At 32.6% G+C, this 9529-nt stretch overlaps 1 long non-coding RNA gene across 3 annotated transcripts; it reads left to right on the forward strand.

Moving 5' to 3' along the window:
- The first annotated feature begins 1890 nt into the window (after positions 1 to 1890).
- Positions 1891 to 4393, forward strand: LOC131625705 (uncharacterized). 3 transcript variants are annotated; one of them, XR_009290923.1, is made up of 6 exons: positions 1891 to 2283; positions 2382 to 2439; positions 2607 to 2867; positions 3007 to 3054; positions 3131 to 3466; positions 3609 to 4393. It is a non-coding gene; the product is annotated as an uncharacterized LOC131625705 (long non-coding RNA). The 3 variants fall into 3 exon arrangements; XR_009290925.1 differs by having other exon boundaries at positions 3144 to 3466; XR_009290924.1 differs by having other exon boundaries at positions 2607 to 3054; positions 3144 to 3466.
- The last annotated feature ends 5136 nt before the right edge of the window (positions 4394 to 9529 follow it).

Raw genomic sequence — 9529 nt, forward strand, 5'->3', positions numbered from 1 at the left:
ACATAACTAGAGTTATAAAACATAAACTCTAAACATCGTGTCCCCAGTGTTACAAATATCAGAGCATGACACTTGACGCTAACTAAATAACTGACTCATGAGCTAATCCTCACCGAGTCGAACAACCTCTATCCTCTATCTGAAAATGACAACATGTATGGATGAGTCTCATCATAATTAACAAATGTTATAAGGTTATAAAGCAATAACACATCATAGTTGTATCGTTCACCCAATTGTTTCATAAACAGACATTCAGACAATTTTCACCATCACAAACAATCAACCAACACATCATCAATATTTACAACACTAGAATACATCCATTCATGTTATAAAAATATGCATAAGTATGAACTGACACTATGTATGTGGTACCAACATCATCAAATGGGAATACCCCATGACCGATCCAACATCATCAAGATACGGCAGTGCCACCACATATTCCACACAATGGGAATCATGCCCTTCACTGATCCAACACATCATCATGGATACATCATCATCAATGAATATGAATGAATGCAACATACATGAACATACTTATACCATCGTCAAATCTAATGAGTAACATCATCAAAATATTCATTTTATCATACTTACCATCATCATCAAGCATGTTTATATGTATATGCATCATTCAATCACAATCACATCATTCATCATCAAATAGATTATTTTATAAGGTTCGTTTAGCTTGAAACGACACATCAAATGGACCAACGGTTAAAAAGTTATGCATCTTTAAACTTTTTAAAATGTTCCAATCACTAACAGCACGCGGCGCCAACTTAGTTCGCGGCGCCAACTGAGCATCTCAAAAATCCTTGGCTCTCTGCCAAGCAGTTCACGGTGCAACATATGCTCACGGTGCGAAACGAGAAAAAAGGCACGCCTTCGCGACACCAACACTAGGACGCGACGCGAACTGAGCGTATCAAAACTTCTTGGCTTTCTGCCCAGCCGTTCGCGACGCCAACTTTGTGACGCGGTGTAACATCCCGATTTTTATTAGTTATATTAGTAATTATATTATTTGGTGTTTTTAATAATTATTTGCTTAATTTAGTCATTTCTGATGTTTATCGAAATTTTTGCGTTTTGGGACGATTTAGTCGGTATTAGTTCGGGATAGCGGATCAATATTTAATCGAAAATTTTAATATTTTTAGTATTAGAAATATTAATGAGTTAATATTTAGCGTTTTTGGAATTTTCTGAGTAATTAAGATTAGACCGGAAATATGAGACATTGAGTTATTAGAGGATTTTATCCGTATTTATTTTACTTGGTGTGTTAAATAATTATTTAATTGTTATGAGATATAATAATTAATTGAATAATTAATTTTGTGTATAATTATGTTTATTGGGTCTAATGGGTTAAATAAGTTATTAGAGATATATAATTAATTGGGCTTAAGTAGTAGAAATAAAATATGAAATTGATTGTGAGTTAAGCCCATTAAAAAAAAGATAGTAGGAAAGAGTTAAGTCATTCTTCCATTTTTCACAACTTTGGTAAGAAGAATAGAAGGGAGAGGAGAAGAGAGCATAAAAGAGAAAGACACTAGTATAAAAAGCACAATATAATTTTAAAATTTACACCTGATTTACTAAAAACGGGTGTAAATAAGTAATACGGTGGCAATTTTGTAAATAAAATATCATTTTTAGGATTAACATGTGACAATTTACACCCTATATTTAAAAAAAAAGGTGTAAATTAAAAATATTATTATAATCAAATCTCAATTACTCCCGTTAAATTTAAAACGGGTGTAAATCTAATTAGCTTAAAATAATTATTTAATTTCATAACTCACAATATTAATTTAAACACATTTACAAATCACTTTCTATTTAATTAAAAGTCTAAATTTTATAATCTACTTTATTAATTTTAGAACCTAATAACATTAAAGATTAAAGAGTAAAGACATTAACAAATTCAAAACACAATCTGATGCACCTTTCTCTTCCAAACCCATCTCTCAATCGCATGTACCTTTAGAAACCCATCTATCATTGCCTGCAAGAGTGCAATCTCGTCGGAAACTTCTGGTCGTAAAAACATGATTCCTTCATTTCTCTACAGTTCTTCACCTAAAACCCTATCGATTATTCATTAGATCATCAACTCCGGCCCCACTCCTTCTGCCGCAACGCTGTCTTCATTGACCGGAACTAGATATATCAGTTGCGTTTCGAAACTTCTCCTAAGGAATCCGGTAAAATCGAGATTTACTTTGGATTTATCATAGCTCATGTTGCTGCTAGGTAAATCGTTCAACCTATTTCATTTTTTGGATAAATCATTTTCGAATTGTTGAATTGCCTTGGAGTTTTCGATAACAGAGCTCTGCTATTAAGTTCAGGGGAATTGGTGCTGACATAAATTTCAATCTGAATGATTTTGAGGATGATCTTAAACAGGTTAGCGAATTATCAAGTATTTGATGAATTTAAAACTAGATAGATCAGATTGTTTGATGAAATTTTTCTGATAGAGCTAAAATCTAAAATCTAAAACTAGATAGATCAGGGGCTTTGAAGCTTCTTAATCTAAGAATGTTCATTCACTGTTTGATGAATTGATTCAGAGAGCTTCTGATTGTGTTTTTGTCTCCGACTGGGACATCTACTGCCGCTTCAAATTCAAGGAAAGTTGCTAATGGTTCTGCTTCGACGGTTTCAACGAATTACTCAAAGATTTTTACTTTGGGTTTTGGTTCTCGAGGTGGTCTTTACTCTTTTTTTGTGTGATTTCGCAGACCGTGTATAAAGGCAGAAAGAAGAAGACAATTGAGTATTTCGCGATTAAAAGTGTCGGTAAATCTCAGAAAAACAAGGTTCTTCCAGAAGTGAGTTATTATTATTCCTGTTAGTTAATTATTAATAGCATTCATGTAATTTCTTTAGTTTTCTATCAGATGTTAAGTTGTATTGTGTTGTTGATTGCAAAAACTCGCGAATTACGCTTTTTATTCTTCTGCAAGTTAGGATTCTTCACACTTTGGATCACCAAAATTTGCTCAATTTTTATTCATGGTGAGGACATTAAATTCTATTCAAATTGTTTAATGTGAATGTGATGATTAAAAAATTTGTTACTTACTAAAATAAGGAGGATCGTGCAGCTAGAGTGATGGTTCCTAGGAATCATATGCACTATGTGGAAAACGGTAACTCTTCATTGCATCACAAAGGTATGAGCATGTAGAAAGCTAGCATGGGGTGAAACAGGATGAGAGTCTCAATAATTCAAACTGTGGTGAAGTCGTGCAGACTGCCTCAACTCCTACAACTGCCAATTACTCTCTAGAAAAAGTAGAAACATGATTTGATTTTTATCCTTGTTTATAATGATTGGTTTGTATGAAATTTGTGCAGAGAAAGAGTGTTTGTGCCGACTGTCGCACTTGAGTTAGATTTTTTCTGTGCAACTGGAGTCACTTTTGAGGTAAGAACACAATTTTCAGCTTGCTTATAAACTGCATTGCAAATACGGTTACACTGATCTTTGGTATTTATGACAAACGAGGCTTATGTTGTGGCCGAAATTTCAATTTTGAACTTTGACAATCTTCGTATGGGGGTTGCAGAACACAGTGGTTGCATCAGCAGGTGGCAAAGGAATGCAGGTTGCTGAAGGTTTAGATGATTTGAAGATAGTACTGCTTATTGAGTTCATAGTTTTTACCTCTGTCTTATATATGTTGGTCCATTGTTGATTCATAGTTTTATTGAGTTCACATCAAGGAAAGATAGTACTACTGGTGAAGGTATTGTTTTGATATTGATCCTTTTTGTAGCAAAATCAACTGAAGTGCTTAGTGCCCATCAATACAACTTCCAATTTCAGAAACTCGGTATGCTTATTCGCTCAAGCATAATCACTTCGGTTTACAAAAAGGGTTTAAGATTGTCGAGTTCTTCAAGACAAACTCATGGAACAGGACAGATTGTGAATCATATGGCTGTTGATGCTCAACAACTCTATATGATGATGCAGTTACATCCTATATGGTTGATGCCATTGCAAGTTACTGCTGCACTGGTTCTTATATATAGCTATATTGGTGTATCTACTGTTGCAGCATTTCTTGGATCTGCGGTAGTATTTTTCTTCACGACATATTAAACTAAGAGTAGTAATGGTTTCTAGTTTCAGATAATGACGAGCCGCGATTTGAGACTGAAGGCAACAAATAAATTGCTTAACAATATGCGTGTGATTAAGATTCAAGCGTGGGAAGAGTATTTTGGTAACAAAATTCGACAATTTCGTGAAGCAGAGCATGGATGGATTGTGAAATTCTTGTACTGCTGTTAACTATGGAGTATTGTATGCGGTTGTAGGAACTGTTGGTTGAGGCAAGTCTTCATTATTGGCTTCTTTGTTGGGTGAAATGTTCAAGATCTCAGGAAAGGTACACATGCTTGCTTTGGACTCATCTAGTTTCTTTATTTTGTTGCACTTCAAGTTATTTGCTTCTACTGCCTTGCGCTTTTCTAGTGATCATCGGATTATAGCCTCAACCCTGTTATTATTAAATGAGACATGAATTGATGTTTATTATATATGTTTGTTTTTATTGGTTTGTATATAGCATCTACTGCCTTGGGCTTTTCTAGTGATCATCGGATTATAGCCTCAACCCTGTTATTATTAGAACTGTTTTAGGTGAGTCTGGTAACCGGAGTGATTTCTTTTCTTGTCGATAAACCAGTCGCAGAAAGCTGCTATCTGTTTTTGCTTAATTCGGAGCTTATCGGAGTTAGAGTGTTTGCCGGAGGAGAAAACGACGTCGTGTTTAGTTGACGGAGGAGTAGACGACGAAAGTTGGTTACCGGTTTGAAGGTCGCTTTCAGTTACAGATTTGATTGAATTGACGATTTTGTCCTTTTCGTGATCTAATAGCTTTTTAGATGATTCATCGAATCCTCGCTCTGGAAAATGATGCGGGAAAATGTAAGTTGCTCTATGAGGCATTTTCAGTCACGAGGCTCTTGTGCTAAGCAGTCACGTGCAAAGAAATAAACGGTGAACTGCTTGCTTTTCCGTGTTGGCCGTTACAGACACCGTTAATCTTTCTTCTTCGTCTTTCTTTCGTCGGTGCAAATTGTTGATCTAATTATGAATTGATGATGTAGTTGGAAATTGCATTCTGCTATGTGTTTCTGAAGAAATGAGTAACTTAGAAAACAAAATGATTCTGCACCTGGAATGAAGTACGCGTGGATGCAATGTTCATATAGTAGGATTTGGTTTTCTGTTAGAGGAAGTGTGATGGTGATGGAGATGGGGTTGGTTGTGAGGTTGTGCAATGCAAGCTGCTAAGTTGAGGTTGGAGTATTGTGGAAAAGGCAATAGGTGGTGATGGAAAATAATATACAGTCGGTATGGTAAAGAGAACTGGTGTCACGTGCAATCCCTTGCTATTGGGGCAACACGTCACATTCTTACATTCCTAATGGTTAGTTCAATTCTTTTATGGATCCCTCTTAATTAACAATAGTAAATTTTTATACATATAGTTTCTTTTAATATTAATTCCATCATATTATCATCATTCATGTTTTATCTAATGTATGTGTCTTTCAATGATTTGAAGATCGTCTCTAACTATTTGTGAAATCAATTAAAAATATGATTAATTTCATATTAATTTTAATAAAATTTAGTCAAAGCCCAAAATGTTGAAATATTCAAAATAATACTGCAAACGGCAGTTCCAAAGCTTTAAAAGATATCATCACATATATAGCAATATATAACATGCATCATCTATAATAATTATATTTATATTAATATAACACTTACACATATAATAATTATATTTAATTTACTTATTTTTTTAAAATTATTATCGGTATCGAGATGTCGAGCTATACCGTTCTTTCATGAAAAATGAAATATGGCTTTTGAAGATGCAAAATCTTAGTTGGATTATATCAGTGTTCTATTTTGCGGTTTGATTTGCCTGAGCTAGGACTGCAATATTAGTAGTTACAGCCTGAGGAGATTTAATATTTTGCAAGATCTTTATTTTTTCCATGACTATATTGAGGCCAAGCTATTTTGTTAAGAGTTTGAATACTCTTGACCTTGATGTAGCTGATAAGTATTACCATTAATGGTAAGTGTATCCTTGCATTGGTAATACTGGTCATGATCATTTTATTAACCATACGAGTTTCTATTGTATATTAGGCGTACTGTCGTGAGCTTCCCAACGGTCCTTCTGCTCTTGCTGTCAAGGAAGCAACCTGGGGTCTTGCTTGCTATGCTGCAATTAGTCAGGTGAGAAAATCACTCAAGTTATATAAATTCTTTCTTTTAATTCATAGTTATTAGTATCACATCATATATTTTTGCCACAATTTCGGAAGTGTTCGTCAAAATTCAAATAACTGGTTAACAATAAATGTGATTTTCATATTGGCATGAAACAGATGGATTACATCATGGGTCAAAATCCAATGAACATGAGTTACATAGTTGGATATGGGAAGAAGTTTCCAACTCATATTCGTCAGAGGTGCATCAATTCCAAATAATCACAAAAATTACTCATGCACTGGTCGTTGGAAGTGGCGCGACACCCCTAACAGAAATCGGTTGGATTCAATTGGACTAGAGAACACCGAAGCTAACCGTCAAGCATGGCGTAAAATTATATATGAAGAAAGTGTTATGACTTGGTTAAAATATAATTTTTATGTGTATGATTTTATAGTACTTGAAATATTATGAATGCACATGATTTTGTATACTTTTTGGTTAATATTAAAAATATTTTGACTTAGTTAAAATATGATTTTTATGTGTATGATGTTATAGTATTTGCAATATTATGATTGAAAATGCAATATAACTAAATGGTGTATATGAAATAGGGTGTAAATAGATTTAAATATAATATAATTATTCATTCATAAATGACGTATTTACACCCGATTTTTATTAAAATATGGTGTAATTAAGAATGCATCTACACCTGATTTTAATTAAAACAGGGTGTAATTAAAACGTAATTACGCCCAATTACACCCGATTTTTATTAAAATAGGGTGTAATTAAAACGTAATTATGCCCAATTACATCCAATTTTTATTAAAATAGGGTGTAATTAAAACGTAATTATGCCCAATTACATCCAATTTTTACTAAAACAGGGTGTAATTAAAAACGTAATTATGCTCAATTACACCCGATTTTTATTAAAACAGGGTGTAATTAAAAACGTAATTACGTCCAATTACACCCGATTTTTATTAAAACAGGGTGTAATTAAAAACGTAATTACACCCGATTTTTATTAAAATAGAGTGTAATTAAAAACGTAATTACACCCGATTTTTATTAAAATAGAGTGTAATTAAAAACGTAATTACACCCGATTTTTGTTAAAATAGGGTGTAACGTAGAACATATTTACACCCGATATTCTTAAAATAGGGAGTAATTACGAACGTATTTACACCCGTTTTAAACGGGTTTTAAACGGGTGTAAATGCGTTACATTTCTCACCTTGTGGATATACACCCGATTTTTATTAAAAATAATGGGTGTAATTTTAATAAAAAACGGGTGTAAATTAACATTTTTGTACTAGTGAGAAGAGAGGATTGTAGATTCTTGAAGAGGGTGGATTAAAATCAAAAGGTAAGGGTGTGAATCCAAGTTATTATATAAGTAGATATAAGTGGGTAATGATGATTGAGTTAGAAAATGCATGATTTGGAATGGGTTAGATACCATGAAGTTAGGATTTGGGGATTTGTTATATTCTTGAAAACCCTAACATGAATCTATGTTTCAATCTATGAAATTGATGATTTATATATGCTATGATGTTTCTATATTGAATTCCATAAATATGTATGTCCATAGAACATGATTTAGTGCATATATGTATGTTTAAGTTTCACTTGAAAATGGTTGATTTGGAATTTTGGTGAAAATTAATGGAACTTAGAATCTTGTTTTTATGATCCTAATAGTTGCTATATAATGTATATAGGTTGTATAACTATTTATTTCATGAAAAATGATGGATTAACATGGTTTTATGGTGAAAAATTTGGGCTGGACAGTAGTATTTTCGCAACAGCAAACAGTATTTTCGCAACAGCAGACAGTATTTTCGCAACAACAGTTTTCTGGTTTTTGACAATATTTCCGTAACAGCAAATTTTCTGGTTTTGACAGCATTTTGAAAAACTTATAAATTTAATAACTTATGACTCGGGTGTCCGTTTGATGCGCCGTTTGGACCGTTGGAAAGCTAAAATAAATTCCTATCTTATTAAATTGGATTTAAAACCATTAGATAATAATTTAATATAACTTATATTTTTTGTATGTGTATGATCGGTATGAATTGATAATGATGTTGTATGTTACATGCAATTAGTTGTATGTATTCAAATTGTATGAGCCAATGACGATGCCTTGTGATGAATTAACAATAATATGCTTTTATTAAGAAGTTGAATTAACCGTGTCATGTTATATCTTTTGATCCGTAACTTCTTTTATCCGGCGTTTGAAGCATTAGGAAGCCAATGTTATTATTTATGTGATATGATAGAATTGGTTGGCACTTATTGAATTAATTATGATGTTGTTGTGTGAATAATATGTAATTACGTATATGTGAGTTATGAATCGATGAATTATGAATAACATTTGTTGATATGTTATGTGGTATGATATTCATGAGGTGTGCGAGTGAGTGTATGCTATTTAAATGCAATTGTGGAGAATGATTACTTGATGACTTAATCATTATGTGATAGTGTATGTCATGGATTAATGTTAATTGTGGATAACATGTATTGGTATTTTGTACCATGTACTAATTGTGATATTTGGAAATGATGAATGCTAATTGTTATGCATTGTTGTAATTGCTGTATGATAAATGTGTTTTGTACGATGGTGGAATAATTCAATTAGTTGAATTTTGGTAATATGCTTGGATGTTAAGATTATATGGATAATTCTTAATTGCATATGTTTTGGTAATTGTATGTATACATGATGCTTAGATTTAGCAAATGTATATGTTGTTTTTGGAGAATTGTTGAGAATGACATTGATTGGCTTGTATGCTATATGTTATTGTGATTGATAAATGCTATGTGAATGCTTTATTGATACTATATGCATGTTGTGCAACGTTTGGTGGATAATTCGAATTGTGCGAATTATTGTGGTATGAGGTATGTTAAGATTGTGTGATAATCTTAATTGCATATATATATATATATATATATATATATATATATATATATATATATATATATATATATATATATATATATATATATATATATATATATTGTAAGTCTTGTTGCACATGCATACATGGTGGCTTTGAAATAGAAGCGGTGAAACTTTGGGTTCACATGGTTGACCTTGATCCTCGATCGGAAATAGAGGTGGTGAAACTTTGGGTTCACATGTTGGCTTGGATTCTAAAGGTAGAATTGGAAGCGGTGAAACTTGGGTTC

This window comes from Vicia villosa, linkage group LG1 (assembly GCF_029867415.1).
Source record: "Vicia villosa cultivar HV-30 ecotype Madison, WI linkage group LG1, Vvil1.0, whole genome shotgun sequence".
NCBI classification, from domain to species: Eukaryota; Viridiplantae; Streptophyta; class Magnoliopsida; order Fabales; family Fabaceae; genus Vicia; species Vicia villosa.